Here is a 9,002-nt window from a genome sequence, read left to right as displayed (position 1 = left end):
GTGGTCAGAGAACATGGAGTTCTGTGTACGGAGAACACAAGCAAAGAGAGAAATGAAAGGCACAGGCTAGAGACAGACAGCAGACTCCAGATTGCTCCAGATTCAGGTAGGGAGATTGGGGTGGGGACACTCCGGCATTGAAATGGCCAAGGCCAGGCACCATTACAAAAGCTCAAGGGCTTTGTTTCCTAGGGTGGTCACAGCAAAGGACAGGATGAATATCCCCAAACCTTAAATTTGAACACTGAGGGGCTGGGAAGGTGGCTCACATGCATGAGGCCCTGGGTTTGATTCCTCAGCACCACATAAGCAGAAAAAGCCCGGAAGTGGTGCTGTGGCACAAGTGGTAGAGTGCTAGCCTTGAACTGAAGAGCTGAGGGACAGCGCCCAGGCCCAGAGTTTAGACCAGAGTTCAGACCCCACGTCCGACACCTCCCCCCCCAAAAAAATTGAACACTGAAATGTTCCAAAATCTGAAGCAATTTTTATTTGGGGGCAACAGGACAGGGTCTTAAGACTTGCCATGGGGGACCAATGGCAGCATCACTGATTATTATCAGGAGGTACCAGAAGGCAGACAGCTGAAGTTCTGGACAGAAGATGAGTCTTCAGGCCAGGCGGGGAGGTTATCACCTACTCTAGGTTAGCTAAAGAAGGAGAGTAAGGGTGACCATGAGGAATTGTGCATGGGTTGTAGTGTAATTAGTATTGCTGGTACTGGAATCTGAAATCAGGACCTGGAGTCTACTCAGTTTGCTGGCACTCTACTCCTATGTCATGCCTCTAATCTGGCCCTTTGCTGGTTATTTTAGAGACAAATCTCTCGTCTGTCCAGGCTAGCTTTGAGCTGTGATCCTCCAGGCTTCATTCAGCATCCTGAGTAGCCAGGAATTACAGGCATGAGCCAGCAGTGTGGGCTATATTTTAATATGTAGTCAATCATGTGTAAAATCTGAGTGACGGACTTCCCTTGCCAGGAGATTTTCACTTTGCTATCTTTGATGAAATTATAAGCTTGAGAAGCAAGACAATTCCAATTTTATAGAAATGAGTGGTTTTAAACATGCAAGTCTAGTGGACTTGCCACTAACAATTTCAAAGCTGTGACAGCATGTGCCTTTGTAAAATGAGAAGCTATGGGGCTGGGAAGGTGGCTCAGTGGTAGAGCGCTTGCCCTACATGCCTGAGGCCCTGGGTTTGATTCCTTAGGACCACGTAAGCAAAAAGAAAAAAGCCAGAAGTGGTGCTGTGGCTCAAGTGGTAGAGTGCTAGCCTTGAGCTGAAGAGCTGAGGGACAGCGCCCAGGCCCAGAGTTCGGGCCCCATGACCGGACCCCCTCCCAAAAAAATGAGAAGCCATATTAATAATTGTGTGTAGTAAGAAATTTAGCCACTTAGGAGACTGAAGTCTGAGGATAAAGGTTTGAATCCAGCCTGGGCAGCAAAGGCTGCTCTTATCTCCAATTAACTACCTAATTCACTAATTTTGTTAAAATTAATTTCTCTTTATCTCTTTTTCTTTCTAGAAGTAGAATTACAACAGAAATTTAAATTCTATGAAAAATGCAATTACATGCAAGAGGGGACCTCATTTTCTTGCTTGTAAAATGTATAAGATAGTCACCTTTAAAAAAGTTCTTAGAGGCCCAGTGCCAGTGGCTCACACCTGTAATCCTAGTTACTCAGAAGGCTGAGATCTGAGGATCATGGTTCAAAGCCAGCCTGGGCAGGAAAGCCTGTGAAACTCTTATCTCCAATAAACCACTCAGAAAACTGGAAGTGATGATGTGGCTCAAGTGGTAGAGCACTAGCCTTGAGCTGAAGAGCTGAGGGACAGTGCCCAGGCCCACAGTTCAAGCCCCATGAACAGGGGGAAAAAAAAGACCTTATTGTTGGGTGTAATCCTAGCTATTCAGGAGGCTGAGTTCAAAGCCAGCCTGGGCAAGAAAGCCCATGGGGAATCTATCTCTAATAACCACCAAAAACCCAGAAGTAGACCTATGGCTCAAGTGATAGGCTATTAGCCTTGAGCAAAAAAGCTCAGGGACCATGCTCAGGCTCTGAGTTCAAACTCCAGTACTGGAATGTACACAGACACAGACACACAGACACACAGACACAGACAGCCACAGACAGACAGACACACACACACACAGACACACACAGACACAGACACACACACACAGACAGACAGACAGACAGACACACACTATCTTAGGTGTTAAGTAACCAAACAGCCTCACAGTGAAGGAAAGCAACCTTACCTCAGGGCCTCTTTTTTAATTAACAAGAGGAGAGTCTATCCCAAGTCTCCTGGCTTCATTTCTCCTCCTATGTTACTTACAGGAGAGTGAAACCATATTAAGTGGATCTGAAATTCAAGCCAGAGAGCACTGATTATTATGTCACCTTTCCAAAAAACTTGTAAGTGGCTAAAAGCTTTTTCCTCTGTGTCTGAAGTTTCTCCTAATGCAAAGAAGCAAGATTTAATTACATTCTAGAACCACAAAGACAACTTCAGAAAAGTCTTTTTCTTCAATCAGTGCTATGTTTAGTGAGTTAGTTTCATATAGCTTCTTAGATGATCACATTAATTGCTACTCATTAGGAAAAGTCAAATAGAAAAGAAAAACAAAGGGCAAAAGGCAAAACCATCTCACCCATCTCCTAAATCACACACTGCCAGGTCAGCCACTTCTTCCAGTCTGGTGACTACAAACTACCTCTTCCTTTAAGTCCAGAGTTTCGAACACCAAGCCTGGCTTTGGGGAAGGGGTGAGGAGGGAAATGGCCCTTTTACTTCATTATAGTTAGAACACAAAAGAATATGTTAGGGACATGAAAATAACTCACAACCAAAATCTCTAGGGTAGATCTTCCTGTCTTACTGTTTGTTAGTTTCTAGGTGACCTGACCTTCAGTTGATGGTGTGGTTAGGCATCCCCAAAGACGTGATTTTTCTGGCCCTTCAGGAAACATCAGATGTCCTGAATATTGGTCCCAATTTCATTTAAAAAAGACAATGAACTCAGGAGGCTGAGATCTGAGGATCACAGTTCAAAACCAGCACTGGCAGGAACATCCATGAGACTCTTATCTCCAATTAACCACAAGAAAACTGGAAGTGGCACTGTGGCTCAAGTAATAAGAGTGCTAGCCTTGAGCTGAAGAGCTGAGGGCTAGTGCCCAGGCCCAGAGTTCAAGACCCACAACCAACAAAAAAAGAAAAAAGACAATGAGCACAATCATGCAAATGTATCATATTCCATACCTGAACAGTTAATCACTTATTGTCTAACCGTTTATGGTTTCACATCAAGCTGATTTCCTGTTGTTTGGGGTACAACTCAGAAGTTTTGAAACCAAAGGAAAAACAGGAATAAACCACCTGCTCTTGGTTCCTAAGATGACCCGCTAGATTCCACCTGCTTCGGCTGACACTGATAGCCACTCTGATGTGTGGCCCACGATGGAAGAAGTTGATGCGGTTGGATATGATCACCTTTCTCCAACACCTCAGTTTACAAATATCCCCAATCCTTGTCCTTTGCTATGTAGATCTGAGACTTGTTCTTCACTGTCTTCAGGCCTGGCCACCTGTCAGAAGAAGTTTCTCCTTCGTTTCTGTGATTGTCATCTAATGATGCAGTTGTAACGATAGCTGTTTGTTATTCCTCTGCATCCATTCTCAGTTTGAATTTGTGTTACTGATGAGGAAAACTATACTCTCAATTAGTCTTCTTAAAAAAATACAGAAATCCCCTGGCCATAAAGGAAATGCAAATCAAAACATTGAGATTCCATCGCACCCCAGTTAGACTGGCCAACAAGGAGACCTAAACAATAACAAATGCTGGCAAGGATGAGGGGGAAAAGGAACCGTATTGCACTGTTGGTGGGAATATAAATTAGTACAACCACTCTGGAAGGCAGTTTGGAGATTCCTCAAAAAACTAAACATAGAACTTCCCTATGATCCAGCCAGACCACGCTTGGGCATCTGCCCAGATTATTATAAGTCAGGATATGGTAAAAAAAAAAAAAATACCCCCACACCCATGTTCATTACTGCACTGATCACAATAGCCAAGTTATGGAAACCACCCAGGTGCCCTACAATAGAGCAGCAGAGCAAAAAAAAAAAAAAAGGTACATATACACAATGGAATTTTACTTATCCATTAGCAAGAATAATACTATGTCATTTGCAGGAGCTAGTTGGACCTAGAACAAATAATGTTGAGTGAAGAAAGTCAAACTCAGACAAATATTACATGTTTTTTCTCATTTGTGGAAGCTAGATGTAAAACACATTGGACATGACAACTTATACAGGCCCTATGCATTTACACACAAACAGACTAAAGGAGGATACTCTTAGGGGAGGAACCCAAAGGTGTAACCCCTCTGAACTTTTAGAATACTACTTACCAAAACAAATTCTAGGAAATGTTATTGTTGCTGCTGTTGTTTTTTGTTATTTTTTGTTCTTCTTAGTGGGGCAGAAGGAGGGCATAGCAATAGAGGAAGAGTAAACAAATGCAGTCATGGTATTCAATATACACTATGTAAAACAATGAGCTATGGAACTTATGGGCAGAGACAGGAGGGGGGAAATGGAGGGAAGTAAAGGAAGGAGTGAAAAATTGTCCTCATTACCTGACCTATAGAACTGTGGCCCCCTTCGTACAACTCCTTAATAGTAACAACAAAAAATACAGGCCTCTTTGTATTCATATAGTCAGCTAGTACAGTGGTTATATTATTCACAAGTATGAAACAGAACACAGTCACCAACTTAATAATGATTCAACTTGATATTATTTGACTTTACAATGGTGCAAAATGATAGGCATTCAGTAGAAATATACTTGGGCTTTTAGATTTTGAACTTTTTCCAGGCTGGTGATAGGGTATATACCTCACCCTTGCTGGATGGTGGCAGGGAGATACAGTTTAGCCCAGAGATCACAGGGGAAAAATGCTTAGGATTTGTTTATGGAACAAAACATGGTTAAGTTGAGGAGCATCTGGATTTGAAAATGTGGATCTTGAGGCTGACAGTATAACTTGGGAACCTGTAATAGCTTCTAGTGTGACTAAACCTCTGTAAAGTAGGAATAACACTACAGGAGCAAAATATATCCATCTTCTTTAGTCACTGGAAACTTTTGTGTATCTAGTATCTGACGTGTGTGTGTGGGGGGGTACTGGAGATTGAACTCAGGGCCTCATGTTTGGTGAAATATTTAGGAAACTAAAGATGATCGTTAAAGACAATGATGAATTGAAAATAAAGTCAGATACAATTTTGTATTTTAAATCAACCCTGAGATAAACTGAATGAGCCTAATTTTTCAACTGATTATTGGTTTAAAACACAGACAAACTGGGTGTAGTGGTGCACAACTGTAATTTCTGTGGGCTGTGATAAGAAGTTTGAATCCAGCCTGGGCTACAAAGACCTTGTCATAAAAACCTATAGCTGCTGGGTACCAATAGCTCAAGCCTGTAATCCTAGCTACTCAAGAGGCTGAGATCTGAGGATCATGGTTTGAAGCCAGCCTGAGCAGGAAAGTCTGTGAAACTTATTCTTAATTAACCACCAGAAAACCAAAAGTGGAGCTGTGGCTCAAAGTGGAAAGCACTATCGTTGAGCAAAAGAGCTCAGGGACAGTGCCCAAGTCCTGAGTTCAAGTCCCACCCCCCCAAAAAAAAAACCAATAAAAAAGCTATAGCCAAAGATTTGGTAAATACCAAGTGACTGGATATATGTTAATATTTAAAATGTTGCAAAATACTTATCAATGTTATAGCAGTCTACAGACCTCAGCTTTCTCATCCTGCTAGTGTCTTTCCTTTTTTGGAGGACAGGCTATTTATTATTAATGCTGTTTTGTTCTGAAGTGGCTAATGAGCCTGATGAACCACCAGTGCTGGGGTCCAGAGACTAGGACAGGCTCCCAGCCACCAAGCTCTGCCTCTCACTAGTTGGCTGTTTCATTCTTTTACATCTTTCCTACAAGTCTGGAATCAAGGCTGTTGGCATTTTCAGGACTCATCCTCTCCTGAGAGGAAACTTGAGCTATTCCAATTAGCAAGACCACAGAGAGAGGGAAGCTGAGTGGCTCATCTTGCATCACATTCCCTCCCTTCTTCTACTGCCCTGTAGTCAGAAAGGATGGACAAGTCACACGAAGAACTGGGATGTTTACAGCACAGCAGTAGGCTGGAGAGGATGGCATAGTTTCCCAAAAGAGGGGTGGACCATTTTGGAAAAAAGGCACACTGGGCAGCTGAAGGTCTGGCATTACAATGAGCGGAGCTCTTGTTTGTAGCCTCACGAGACATGATGCTTCCTGTGGACCAGTCCTTCAAGACTCTGAAATTCTAGAGTGACTCTAGTCCTTTAAGGCTTAGTTATTAATAATTCAGCTAACTGAATTATATACAGCTATATACATTCTCTTTTTGGTAGTAGGGATAGAACCCAGAGCTGTTCTGCACCTCCAGGTCCTAGCCTGCACTGTTGAAAATGAGTTTCATCTGAGTTGAAAAGGTAAATATAGTCCCAGTATCTTTTTTTTTTTAAAGGTATCCAATGCTTTCGTCACAACTTAAAAAAAATATCCAAAACAGCAATATAATTTCCTTCCTTAAGCCCTGCGGAAGCATGAGCAAGATGTCCTGCTGGAGGCCCCAGCTGGCAAGGAACTGGACGTGCTTCTAGTGTGTTTTTCACTGGAGAGCAGGGTCTCAACAAATACAGCCCACAGACCAGGGTTTGATATTTGGCTTTACTTTATAAAAATACACAACTTAAATACGTATGGCACTCTGTATACAAGACATAAACAACTGGTAGATTTAACAGCTTCAGTTAGTTCACCAGAAAGCAAATATGGGCATTACCTTACAGGAGCAAAGACTCTGCATTCACAGTCAGAGGGCAAGAATGCCCAGGGGGCATCCAGGGCAAACAGCTAACCCAAAAGGTCAAGGTCCCAGCAAAAGCCCCTTACCAAGGGCCTTCATGGCACTGTACAGCTTAATATTGCACTGCTTATTAGATATAATCTCACTTTTTATCCACATCACAAGCTTCTTTCTTTTGTAGGAATGGATAATGGAAAATATCAATGTCCAGACAGCACTGACTGTCTTAAAATTGTGCTCAATACCAAATATGAGAGACAGGAACTGCTCTGTACTCTGCCAAGCAGCTAAATTCATTATCTCAAGTTCTACAAAAAGCAGTGGCAGACTCAGGCAAGTTCCAGGGGTGCAGGGACAAACGAGGAGCCTTTCTAAGCCTACTGAGTTTCCAGTTAGAGGGGCAGCACTGTCACTGTCACAAGGCAATCTGCACAGGGCTCTAACCTGAGCTGGAAATCTCTCCCTCCCTCTGGTGACTGTCACAATTCTGTGAGGAGACATTCCAGGCATCTAACTGCCTTATCTATGGCTCATTTAACTAAGCATGAATGAGGTGCTACTTTCTAGGCATAAAGAAATATTTACCACGTGAGAATTCAATACACTTGTGAATTCAAATACTTACCATTAGAATAAGTTTCCTGAGGAAAATGTAAGACTTAGACTGGTGTGCAATCTTCACAAGTACAGTGATCTTAGCACTGCTGAGTAGCAAGTCCATACTTTAAACTAACAGGCTACTAAAACTGTAAGCACATTTACATGAAGAAATAAAAGACAGTGCTGAAGTGAAAGAAATATTGACAGTTGAGAAGGAGGAGGCACAAGAGATGGAAGCTGGGGAACAAATGGGAGAAGTCCTTAAAGTGCTTAAGTAGGCTGATGGGAGACAATCCCAAATGCCTCCAGGGATTTCTCACAAGTTTAAGAAGTGTTCCTTCGTGGTGACTCAGATGTGGAAGACATGGCTTTTCTTTAATTATAGCTGTTCAAACTTTTTATTCTTTTTGAAAATTATTCTGCTAGTTGTGACTCTCACCAATGTGTTTTGAAATCTTAACTACATGAAGACACTTTAATAAGGTTCAACTACGAAGTATACATCTGCTCCAAGCACTTAAATTAATGCATGAGATCTGTAAACATTTGGCATGAAGTTTGTACTAAAAATACTTCTCATTGCAAATCATTCTCTGTTACATCTTAACGTTCTGAGGATGGGGTACTGACATCTGAAAAATTCTACAACCTTAGCACTTCCCTATCTTATTCCTATTAAGTACATAAAGTAGCATATGGCCATTCTTAATGTTAATAATGAAGTTTGTTGAAAACCCAGTCCTGAAACCTAAGCCAAGGCTACATCTGAAAAAACGACTGTGAATGTATGAATGCAGCTCTAGAGAATTGTTTCTGCTCTAATCACTCATCTGAGAAAGGACACTGAATGAGGTGACTGAGTGTTTAATTCCTTACGCAGGGCCATGCCCTCAGAGAGCTATCCAGGCAATTTGGGCAGACAGCCTAAGCACAATTACTCATTCACAGACTCCTTCATTCTGTTACAAGAGAAACCTGAAGCTAGGGTATTTTAGGAGAAAGGCCTTAAGCAAAACTTAGACCAAAAGAATTTCAGTAGGGGTCTTGTAGTCCCAAAAGCTACTTTAATGGCCAGAATAAAATCTCACAAGAAATAATCCATCAGATCTCAACTCCTTAAAAAAGAAAATTAAGCATTTTTGATGATCACTCAGAGGAAACTAATATTGGGGAACAATGCTCTGTTTCTGACTTTAAGTATAGCCACACAAAGTGAGGCTGCTTTCAGGGAAGTGAAAAACCCAGAAAAGTGAAGTAGCTTGGACGGTAAGAAACTAGGTTTACCTCTTAGCTACTAAAGTTATGTTATTTGGCAATCAATATGGGATGGGAAAGCGGTTACAACTCACAGAATAGTAATATTTGCTCTACTTCAAAGCTCCAACTGGCACAGGTGGCTGCAGCTAAAAATGTGATATAATGAGAGTGATGCCATAATGAGTCAGGCCACAGGCAGGTTCCCCAAGC

The sequence above is a fragment of the Dipodomys ordii genome, unplaced genomic scaffold (genome assembly GCF_000151885.1).
Source record: "Dipodomys ordii isolate 6190 unplaced genomic scaffold, Dord_2.0 Scaffold20, whole genome shotgun sequence".
NCBI lineage: Eukaryota > Metazoa > Chordata > Mammalia > Rodentia > Heteromyidae > Dipodomys > Dipodomys ordii.
The sequence above is the reverse complement of the archived record's forward strand: the minus strand, read 5'-3'. Positions refer to the sequence as shown.